The sequence below is a fragment of the Bos mutus genome, chromosome 22 (assembly GCF_027580195.1).
Source record: "Bos mutus isolate GX-2022 chromosome 22, NWIPB_WYAK_1.1, whole genome shotgun sequence".
NCBI lineage: Eukaryota > Metazoa > Chordata > Mammalia > Artiodactyla > Bovidae > Bos > Bos mutus.
The window spans coordinates 62,217,875-62,228,645 of NC_091638.1; positions in this window are offsets into that span (position 1 = coordinate 62,217,875).

Here is a 10,771-nt window from a genome sequence, read left to right on the forward strand (position 1 = left end):
TGAGCAGCACCTCCATGTAACAAACAGCGAGGTCCCCCGAGCCCAGCACTGTCCCTCCACGTCGCACAGGAACGACGGGACGAGAGCTGCCCTGGGGGGAGGCAGTCAGCACACGGGGGCGGGGGGTTCAGCTCACGGAATCGCGTAGGTTCAGAACAACGTGAGCTGAGTCACAGATGGTGGGAACGCTGGGGAGGAAGAAGTCGGGGACGGGAGCAGGAGAGTTTCAAGCACATCTAGGGGTCAGGGAGTCAGGAAGATGGAAGGCGTGGGGGTGGGTGTGAGAGCTCCGAACAGAAGAATTAGGCCCGACTGAAGGACGCCGACCGGCCACCGTCCCTCTGAAGGAGAGTGTGCGTGGGAAACATGGCAGGAGCAGGCTATAGACGGGGCTTTGCAGCAGCTTTAGGCTCTAACGGATGTCTCAGCGAACAGTCAGCCCTCTGCAGCCAGTCAGAACCGATGGCTGGCAGCTTATGAGCGTAGGTTTAGAAATGCAAAAATGCACTCTGAATAGTTGATGGATCCCAGAGGAGATGGGGAAGACACTTAGGAAGCACCTTAGAGCACCGTCACAGAACAGATCCTGCCGACTCGGGACCTACAGTGAGAGGTCAGGCCCGACATCTTCTGTTAGAAAAGGGAGGGGAAGAGCCATGTTTGCAGTGGGTTAAACGGCTTCCCGGTGGCCCAAGTGGTAAAGAACATGTTCACAATGCGGGAGATCTGGGTTTGATCCCTGGGCTGGGAAGATCCCCTAGAGAAGGGACTGGCAGCCCACTCCAGTGCTCTTGCCTGGAGAATCCCATGGACAGAGGAGCCTGGCGGGCCACAGTCCACGGGGTTGCAACGAGTCAGACACGGCTGAGCGACTAACCCTGAAACGTCACAGCCAAGAAGTTAGCAACCGAACAAAACACAAAACCCGAGGAGGAGAGAAGCATGGATGTGAGTAAGGAAGACAGAAGAAGGCAGTAAAATAGACAAGGTCACCAGGGAACGTCAGCAAAGTGAAAACCTGGCTCTTCTGAAGGAGGCTGATAAAATGTCTGGTGTGAAAACCGAGACGATCAGGCAGGAAAGGGAGAAGGCACAGACCACGCTGAAACGAAGAGGGAGCATGCGGCAGACGTGGCAGAGCAGTCTATGATGCCTTTTCTGTGATACAATATTTGAAAATGAGATACAATGGTCAGTTTCCAGGGGAGACGAACTTATTTCATTGAGGCTTGAAACTTGAATAGGCTGATTTCACGTTAAAAATGTTGAGCCAGTGATGAAATCCCTCCCCACCAAAAGCTTTAGAAAACTACACCATGACCAAGGGGGAATCCCCTTGAATGCAAACATAATTTTATACTAGAAAACTGAGCAATGTGACAATTTATGACACACAGACATAAACCACTCAAAGGCTGGGAAGAAAACTGGGTGCTCCGGGGCACGGTCCACGGCTCCTTAGTCAACCTAGAAGGCAACTTCCTCACCTTGAGGAAGGCGTCTTCCAAAACCCTACAGCAAATCATCCTAATAGTGGACGCTTGGAAGATCACCCAGAGGATCAGGAGTAAGGCAGGAATGTCAGCTTCCCTGTTTTCTTGCCTACTAATCCCTGCAGAGAAATGACCGTTCATCACAATCAGATAACTGTCTATAAAGAAAACCAAGGAAAACTGCTATTTTAAGTTGTGGATGTGACTGGTGATGGAAGTAAAGTCCAATGCTATAAAGATCAATATTGCATAGGAACCTGGAATGTTAGCCCCATGAATCAAGGTAAATTGGAAGTGGTCAAACGAGGAGACGGCAAGAGTGAACATTGACATTTTAGGAATCTAAATTTAGTGAACTAAAATGGTCTGGGATGGGTGAATTTAATTTAGATGACCATTATATCTACTACTGTGGACAGGAATCCCTTAGAAGAAATGGAGTAGCCCTTATGGTCAACAAAAGAGTCCGAAATGCAGTACTTGGGTGCAGTCCCCAAAATGACAGAATGATCTCTGTTCGTTTCCAAAGCAAACCATTCAATATCACAGTGATCCAAGTCTATGCCCCAACCAGTAATGCTGAAAAAGCTGAAGTTGAATAGTTCTATGAAGATATAGAAGACCTTCTAGAACTAACATCAAAAAAAGATGTCCTTTTCATCATAGGGGACTGAAATGCAAAAGTAGGAAGTCAAGAGATACCTGGAATAATAAGCAAGTTTGACCTTGGAGTACAGAATGAAGCAGGGCAAAGGGTAACAGAGTTTTGCCAACAGAATGCACTGGTCATAGCAAACACCTCCTTCCAACAACACAAGAGGCAACTCTACACATGGACATCACCAGATGGTCAGTACCAAAATCAGATTGATTATATTCTTTGCAACCAAAGATGGAGAAGCTCTACAAAGACAAGCAAAAACAAGCTGACTGTGGCTCATTTCAGATCATGAACTCCTTATGCAAAATTCAGACTTAAATTGAAGAAAGTAGGGAAAACCACCAGGCCATTCAGGTGTGACCTAAATCAAATCCCTTATGGTTATAGAATGGAAGAGACAAATAGATTCAATTATCAGATTAGATCTAATAGAGTGCCTGAAGAATTATGGACGGAGGTTTGTGACATTATACAGCAGGCGGTGATCAAAGCCATCCCCAAGAAAAAGAAATGCAAAAAGGCAAAATGGTTGTCTGAGGAGGCCTTACAAGTAGTTGAGAAAAGAAGAGAAGTGAAGGGCAAAGGAACTCTGAATGCAGAGTTCCAAAGTACAGCAAGGAGAGATAAGAAAGCCTTCCTAAGTAATTATTGCAAAGAAACAGAGGAAAACAGTACAATGAGAAAGACTAGAACTCTCTTCAAGAAAACTAGAGATGCCAAGGAAACATTGCATGCAAAGATGGGCTCAATAAAGGACAGAAACTGTATGGACCTAACAGAAGCAAAAGAGATTAAGAACAGGTGGCAAGAATGCAAAGAAGCACTATACAGGAAAGATCTTAATGACCCAGATAACCACGACGGTGTGATCACTCACCTAGAGCCAGACATCCTGGAGTTCAAAGTCAAGTGGGCCTTAGGAAGCATCACTACGAACAAAGCTAGAGGAGATGATGGAATCCCAGTTAAGCAATTTCAAATCCTAAAAGATGATGCTGTGAAAGTGCTGCACTTAATATACCATCAAATTGGGAAAACTCAGCAGTAGTCGCAGGACTGGAAAAGGTCAGTTTTCTTTCCAGTCCCAAAGAAAGACAATGCCAAAGAATGTTCACACTACCACATAACTGCACTCATCTCACACGCTAGCAAATAATGCTTAAAATTCTCCAAGCCAGGCTTCAACAGTACGTGAATCATGAACTTCCAGATGTTCAAGCTGGATTTAGGGGAAAAAAAAAAAGAGGAACCAGAAATCAAATTGACAATATCCATTGCATCATAGAAAAAGCAAGAGAGTTCCAGAAAGACATCTACTTCTGCTTCATTGACTACACTAAAGCCTTTGACTGTGTGGATCACACAAACTGTGGAAAATACTTCAAGAGACAGGAATACTAGACCACCTGACCTGCCTCCTGAGGTCAGGAAGCAACAGTTAGAACTGGACATGGAACAACAGACTGGTTCCAAACTGGGAAAGGAGGACATCAAGGCTGTATATTGTCACCCTGCTTATTTAACTTATATGCAGAGTACATCATGTGAAATGCCAGGCTGGAATGAGGATTGCAGGAAGAAATATCAATAACCTCAGATACGCAGATGACACTGCCCTTATGGCAGAAAGCAAAGAGGAAGTAAAGAGCCTCTTGATGAAGGTGAAAGAGGAGAGTGAAAAAGCTGGCTCAAAACTCAACATTCAGGAAGCTAAGATCATGGCATCTGGTCCCATCACTTCCTGGCAAATAGATGGGGAAACAAAGGAAACAGTAACAGACTTTATTTTCTTGGGCTCCAAAATCACTGAATGTGGTGACTGTAGCCATGAAATATAAAGACACTTGCTCCTTGGAAGAAAAGCTATGACAAAGCTAGACAGCATGTTAAAAAGCAGAGTCATTACTTTGCCGACAAAGGTCCATATAGTCAAAGCTATGGCTTTTTCAGTAGTCACGTATGGATATGATATTTGGACCATAAAGAAGACTGAACACTGAAGAACTGATGCTTTTGAAATGTGGTGTTGGAGAAGACTCTTGAGAGTCCCTTGGACTGAAAGACGATACTAGTCAATCCTAAAGGGAATCAATGCTTAATAATTGTTAGATGAACCGATGCTGAAGCCGAAGCTCCAATACTTTGGCCACCTGATGTGAAGAACTGACTCATTGGAAAAGCTCCCAATGCTGGAAAGATTGAGGGCAGGAGAAGGGGACGACAGAAGATGAGACGGTTGGATGGCATCACTGATTCAATGGACGTGAGTATGAGCAAGCTCTGGGAGTTGGTGAAGGACAGGGGAGCCTGGTGTGCCGCAGTCCATGGGGCCGCAGAGAGTTGGACACAACTGAGTGACCGAGCAACAACAAGTTTTAGAATTTAGGGTTAGGATGTGTGTCAGTGAGCACAGGAAAGAAAAATTGAACGTTAATAACAGGAGGTAAGGTTCCCAGATGTCATTTAGAACAGAAATGTAAGAAACACAATAAGAATAAATCTAACAAAAGACACACAAGATAGAGGGGTAATAGAATCCCTTTGTTGAAAAGTATCGCAGACGATCAACATTCCTGGAAAGGTCACCCCTGCTCGACGAGAGGAAGATGCAGTATCTTTAAAATGTTCATTATCCCTAAATTAATATGTGAATTCAGGGCAACTCACCCACATTCCAATATGGATTCCCAGATAAACCGACATTAATTCTAAAATTCCCGTGGAAGGAAATAGGGCCTGGCCATCAGAAGACTGAGGTCGGGGGAATCTTTCCTACCAGCTACACTTCCGTGTAAAGCTGGGTCCTCTAAGCCGGTGGAGTGGGTGTTCCTCGATGGACACAGAAGTGTGGAGCCCCACACACAGGGAAACCTGATGGGCGGGACAGGCGTGGTAGCAGAAGGAATGGGGACAGGATGGGCCGTGTGGGCTGAAACAGGAACCTGCAACAGATGATCTGTGACTTTCAGTTTTATTTGGGGGTTACTAAGGACTGGGGGCCCACGTGGCTCAGTGGTAAAGAATCAGCCCGAGAATGCAGGAGACGTGGGTTGGATCCCTGGGTCGGGAAGATCCCCTGGAGTAGGAAATGGCAACCCCCCTCCAGTATTCTTGCCTGGGAAATCCCAGGGGTGGAGGAGCCTTGTGGGCTACAGTCCATGGTTTGAGAGTCGGACACAACTGAGCGTGCACGGTTGTACGTGTGTACACACACCTCGCACACACAGCCTGAGCAGCAGCCTCGCGGCAGCTCTGAGGAGCTGGTCCCAAGTGCTGGGGGTTGGCGATCAGTATAGCCGTGATTTTGTCCAAGGGTCCCTGCAGCCAAGCTCCTGTCTTGGTAGAATGTTGCTGAAGGTCATGAGGAACAGGTATCTGAGTTAACAATTCTAGTGCTTCTCTAAGTATGAGGAGACGCAAGAATCCGGGTTCATAAATTTTCTCCTGAAAATGTCTAACTAACTGAGGGCCTGTTCTGCCTGTTTCCCCAGAGCACAGAGTGTCTCGTTCCTGGTCTCTGCATTGAATTCCTTCCAGGGTGTGTTGTAGGTGGGACTGGGTGGTGGGCAACATTCTTCTCAGCTGAAACAGCCGCACACCCACTGGGAGCAAACCCAAATACCAGCACTGCCCTCCCTCGTGGTGGTTTGCGTTCAGTCACTGCCTCGCGTCTGACTCGCTGTGACCCCGTGGACCGCAGCACAGCAGGCTCCCCTGTCCCTCACCATCTCCCAGAGCTTGCTCAAAGTCACGTCCACTGGGTCAGTGATGCCATCCAACCGTCTCATCCTCTGTCGCCCCTTCTCCTTCTGCCCTCAATGTTTCCCAGAATCAGGGACTTTTCCAGTGAGTTGGCTCTTCTCATCAGGTGGCCAGAGTCCTGGCGCCTCAGCATCAGTCCTTCCAATGAACATTCGGGACTGATGTCCTTCAGGATTGATGGGTTTCAATCCTGGTCACCGAAAGCTCTACATCTAATAAAGAAGACATTTGAACTTTTAAGAAAAAAGTATAGGAGAATCACCAGGAAGCTCAACTATCAAGGAAAATGTCTTAAACAGGCACAAACTCCACAAACTGTAAGACAAAAGATCAATACATTCAACAAGAATAAGGTTTAAAAAAATAAACTTCTCTGCATTTAAAGACACCGCAAATGAAAACACAAGGCATCTCTTGGGAGGAGGTATTTGTAACACACACACCGGTGATGAAGAATTAGTGTTCAGTGTGTACAGTAGGTCTGCCTCTGGATTCAACCTGCCTCAGATCGAAAATACTCAGGAAAGAACATTCCAGGAAGTTCTCAAAAGCAAAGTTTGCATCGCCGCATGTCAGCAGCTATTATGTCCTATTTACAGCTAGTCACACAAAATGTACCTTGAGTTGTTGCTGTTGCTGTGGTTCAGTCACTAAGTCGTGTCTGACACTTTGCAACCCTGCCAGGCTCCTGTGTCCATGGGATTTCCCAGGCAAGAATGATGGAGTGGGTTGCCATTTCCTTCTGCAGGGGATCTTCTCTACCATGGGTTCGAACCTGTGTCTTGCACATCTCCTGCACTGGCAGGGGGGTCCTTTACCACTGAGCCACCAGGGAAGCCCTTCCCATTGTATTCGGTATTATAAATAATGTAGAGATGATCTGCAGAACATGGGAGCATGTAGGTAGGGTGTGTGCAGACGTGTCACTGTTTTATATAAGGGACTTAACCATCCCTGCATTTTGATATCTGTGGGGTCTCAGAACCAATCCCCCTCAGACACCGAGGACCGCTCTGCAAGAACTTGAGGACACCGTCAGGAAGGCAAGCAACTGCACAGAAAAGTGGGCCAAATTGGGAGTAGTCAGCCACAGAAAAGAGACCCTGAGCGATCACAGCAAGTGGAAAATCAAATACAGATGAGCACCGATGTCAGCTCAGACCAGCGAGATGAGCAGAACACAGATGCCAGGGAGGGGAAGGAACGAACGCGATCCATCAGTGCAGAGGGAGTGCTGGACAGAGGGGCTCCTCTAACGTGATACCTGACTGAGGCAAAGGCCAGCACTGGCTGCAGACGCGCCTGGATGAAAAATCAGCGCGCACAGAACACTCTGTCTCCGCGTCACACCTGCTGATGACTTAGGCTGACAGAAATATGCGCACCATCTGCCATGGGCATGGAAAGGAATTCTGAGCCAAACGGAGGACTATAGCCCGGAAGGCAGCCTCTCGGATGACGCTGACAGACCGCTGCCCGGAAGCGTGTTTTTCAGCCCCATTTTATGTCTTCTCAGAACAAAGAACATCAAACGAGTCAGGGGTACATTCCTTCAAGGTTTCGAGCAAAAACAGACCAGCACGCACGCAGTGAGTCAGGACGGCCTTGGCGCCTGGGAAGGCGGTCTTATCACCAAAGGAGCGCCGGCGTGGGCATCCCCGGGAAGGAAGTGCTTGTCTTTATCTGTAACATGGACATTCTTTACCTCTGGTCAATACGCCCTTTTCTCGAATGATTAAAGCAGATGCGCGGTGCCTGTGGCATAGGCCACAAACAGGCCGTTGTGACTGAGCATAAAGTTTAAACTGAGTCGTGCATAAGCCGGAATCATTTCTCCCAACCCTGAATACGCCAAAATTACTTTCATTATTTCTCTCCTTGGATTGTACATGTCTCAGCAGAAAGCATCAGTAACCAAGTATTTGCCCCTTGATGGCAGGACGCTTACTGTCCACCCTGGTCCATCCTGCCCCCACATTAGGCCTCTTTGTCCATTTCCATGTGTGTAGAGATTTGCTTAGCTACCCGCGTAGGGTGGACACTAATCAGCCTCAGCAAACAAGCAAAGAGTCTTGCTAATGGGGAAACATTTCACAGGCTATGCATTTTATCAACCACGCTGAACGGTCACATAAACATTTAGCAGTAGACTTGTGTCATGAACGGATTGACAGGAAAAGACTGATAAATACATGTTATGAAAATAATAATTATCTATAAAGCAGACTGGGAAAAAATTGCTCATGCCTGCAAAGAGCCAGCTAAGCAGGTCATTTAAGGGGTCAGTTTTTCTTACATCTTGGGAAATTCCTTCTAGGCGAGTCTCAGCTGCTCCGGAGGTAAATGTAACAAGAAGTTTTCTCCGTAGCGCAGACGCCCCCCGTCCTGCCAGCATCCAGGGCAGCCCTGTTATCTAATATGACCCGGGCGAGGGAGTGGAAGGATGTCTGTTTTGCTTCAATGCTTTTTGCAGCCTCCTCAGCTATTTGACCAGTGGTGCCTGATGGGTTTCTGATCATGTTTACACACATTCCTGTGTTAGGAATTCGTTTTTCTAAGAGACTTTGCCACCACTGTCTTGGTATCCTGCTGACACAGATCTCTTGACTCTGTAATGGGGAGAGTGAGGAGGACCGCTTATTTCCTTGTGTATTGACAGTGGGGGAACTTAATAAGCCAGCGGCCATAAATCTGTTTGCCAGCTGTTGAGATGTTTATGTGCCCATCCTTGGCAAGGTGGATCATTTCCAGCACCACACGTGAAACAGAACCCTGGGAAATGAGCATGATTCCTCCCCGAGAGCCCTCATTGATAGCCTCATTAATTGGGAGTTTTGTTAACACGGTGTTAAGCCATGGGTCATTTCCTCCACAGTCTTTCCAAACGCCATCTGTGATGGTGTTTGACAGGAGGAGTTGCTGGCTTCATTTACTTGTGTTTTTCTCTTGACAACACTTGTTAATTAAGAAAGGGTCAGAGTGGGGCTGGGGGTGTCCTAGGGAAGTTGTGCTCGGTCTCTTAAGAACAGAGGGAAATATCAGACAAGAGGAGGACACATTCATATGCTGAAGAATTTGAACCTGAAAGGTCAGGCCAGAGGGAGGTCTGTCTAGCTGAGCGGTTATCTGCGGAGCATCTGAAATGTCAGTGACAGCTGCTATGAGACGCCTACCTCAGTCTTGCGCTGACCAAGGAATTCGATGACAGGTCCAATGGTCAGTTACTTTGCTCGCCCTAGAGGTACTTACTGACAACTTTACCAAAGAATTTTCTTTCCATCCCGAAATTGGGGTAAAAGCATAGCCAGAACAATAACTTCTTCCTTCGCTAGGGAGACAGACATTTGCATGGCAGTTCAACGGAATTAACAGGGTGGGTCATGCAGGCCTGGCCCGGATTCCTGGGCAGCTGTCCCCACCGCAGTCATAGGCTCTTGTCCTGGTGGCCGTTTCAAGGTGAGTTCGAGGTCAACAGTCCTCTCTGCAGACCAGCCTGATGCAGAGGCCTTTGTAACGTGGGAAATACAAACTCAGGAGTCGATTCCCTTCAGTCTCACTGTGCGTGAGCCCGTGAAGAGTGCCTGGCGAGGGCTCTTCCATCCAGGTTGGAGAGAAAGTCCTTTAAATGATGTCTTTTTCGGTCTACACAATCTCCTGGGTGTGGGGCATAGGGTGTCTGACCTTCATCCAAAGTTAATCAGCCTCAGAAAGCAGCTTAGAACATCCTTTTAATAATTTACTTAAACTTTACAATACTGTGACACAGTAGCAAGGAGTCGTTTAGGAAGTGAGTTTTAAGCAGAAAATAACAAACCTCAAAGACAATAGCACCAGAACTTAGCATCCACAAAGGTATTCTGTTGAAACATGTCTTGTCTCTAAAATCATCCTTATTTCCATCAAGTGTAGGCAGATTAAGACTGTTTGCAAAAAATAAGTCTGGTTTCAAGAAACGTGGCCTGATTATTTACCTACAGTTAATTGAACACACAGGCTCTCTTTTTTACTGAGGGTTAGTTGATTTGCAATATTATATTAGTTTCAGGTAGGCAGCATAGTGATTCATCATTTCTATAGATTATACTCCACTCACAGTGATCAAAAATAGTGCTTGTATTTCCCTGCGCTGGACAGTATATCCCTGTTGGTTATCTGCTTTCCACTTTTTTCTTTGCCACACTGTACAGCTAGTGGATTCTCAGCTCCCTGACCAGGGCCCAGCCTGGGTGCCCTGCGTGAGCCGCACGGAGCCTCGACTACTGGACTACCGGGGAGACCCTGGTGATTCACTGCATTCTCAGCAGTCTGTGCCTCTGAACCCCATGCTTCTATCTCGCCTCTTCCCACTGATAACCACTAATTTGTTCCTTATATCTGTGAATCTGTTTCTGTTTTGTGATGTACACTCATTTGCTGTATTTTTAGGTCCCACATAAAGATGATGCCATAGACTATTTGTCTTTCTTTGTCTGACTTATTTCATTAAACATAAGATTCTCTAAGTTACTCCACATTGCTGAAAAATGGCAGAAGTTCATTTTTATGGCTGAGTAATATTCCACGGGGGCTCCCCTGGTGGCTCAGTGGTAAAGAATCCACCTGCTAATGTGGGAGAGGTGGATTCAATCCCTGGGTCAGGAAGAGCCCCCTGGAGAAGGAAATGGTAGCCCACTGCAGTGTTCTTGCTTGGGAAACCCCATGGAACGAGAAGCCTGGCAGGCTACAGTCCACGGGGTCACAAGAGAGCCGGACACGACAACAACAACAAAACCTTCCACTGTGTATATTAAATATATAGAATACATACATACCCCACACCGTCTTCAGACACTCACCTACTGGTGAACACTTGGGT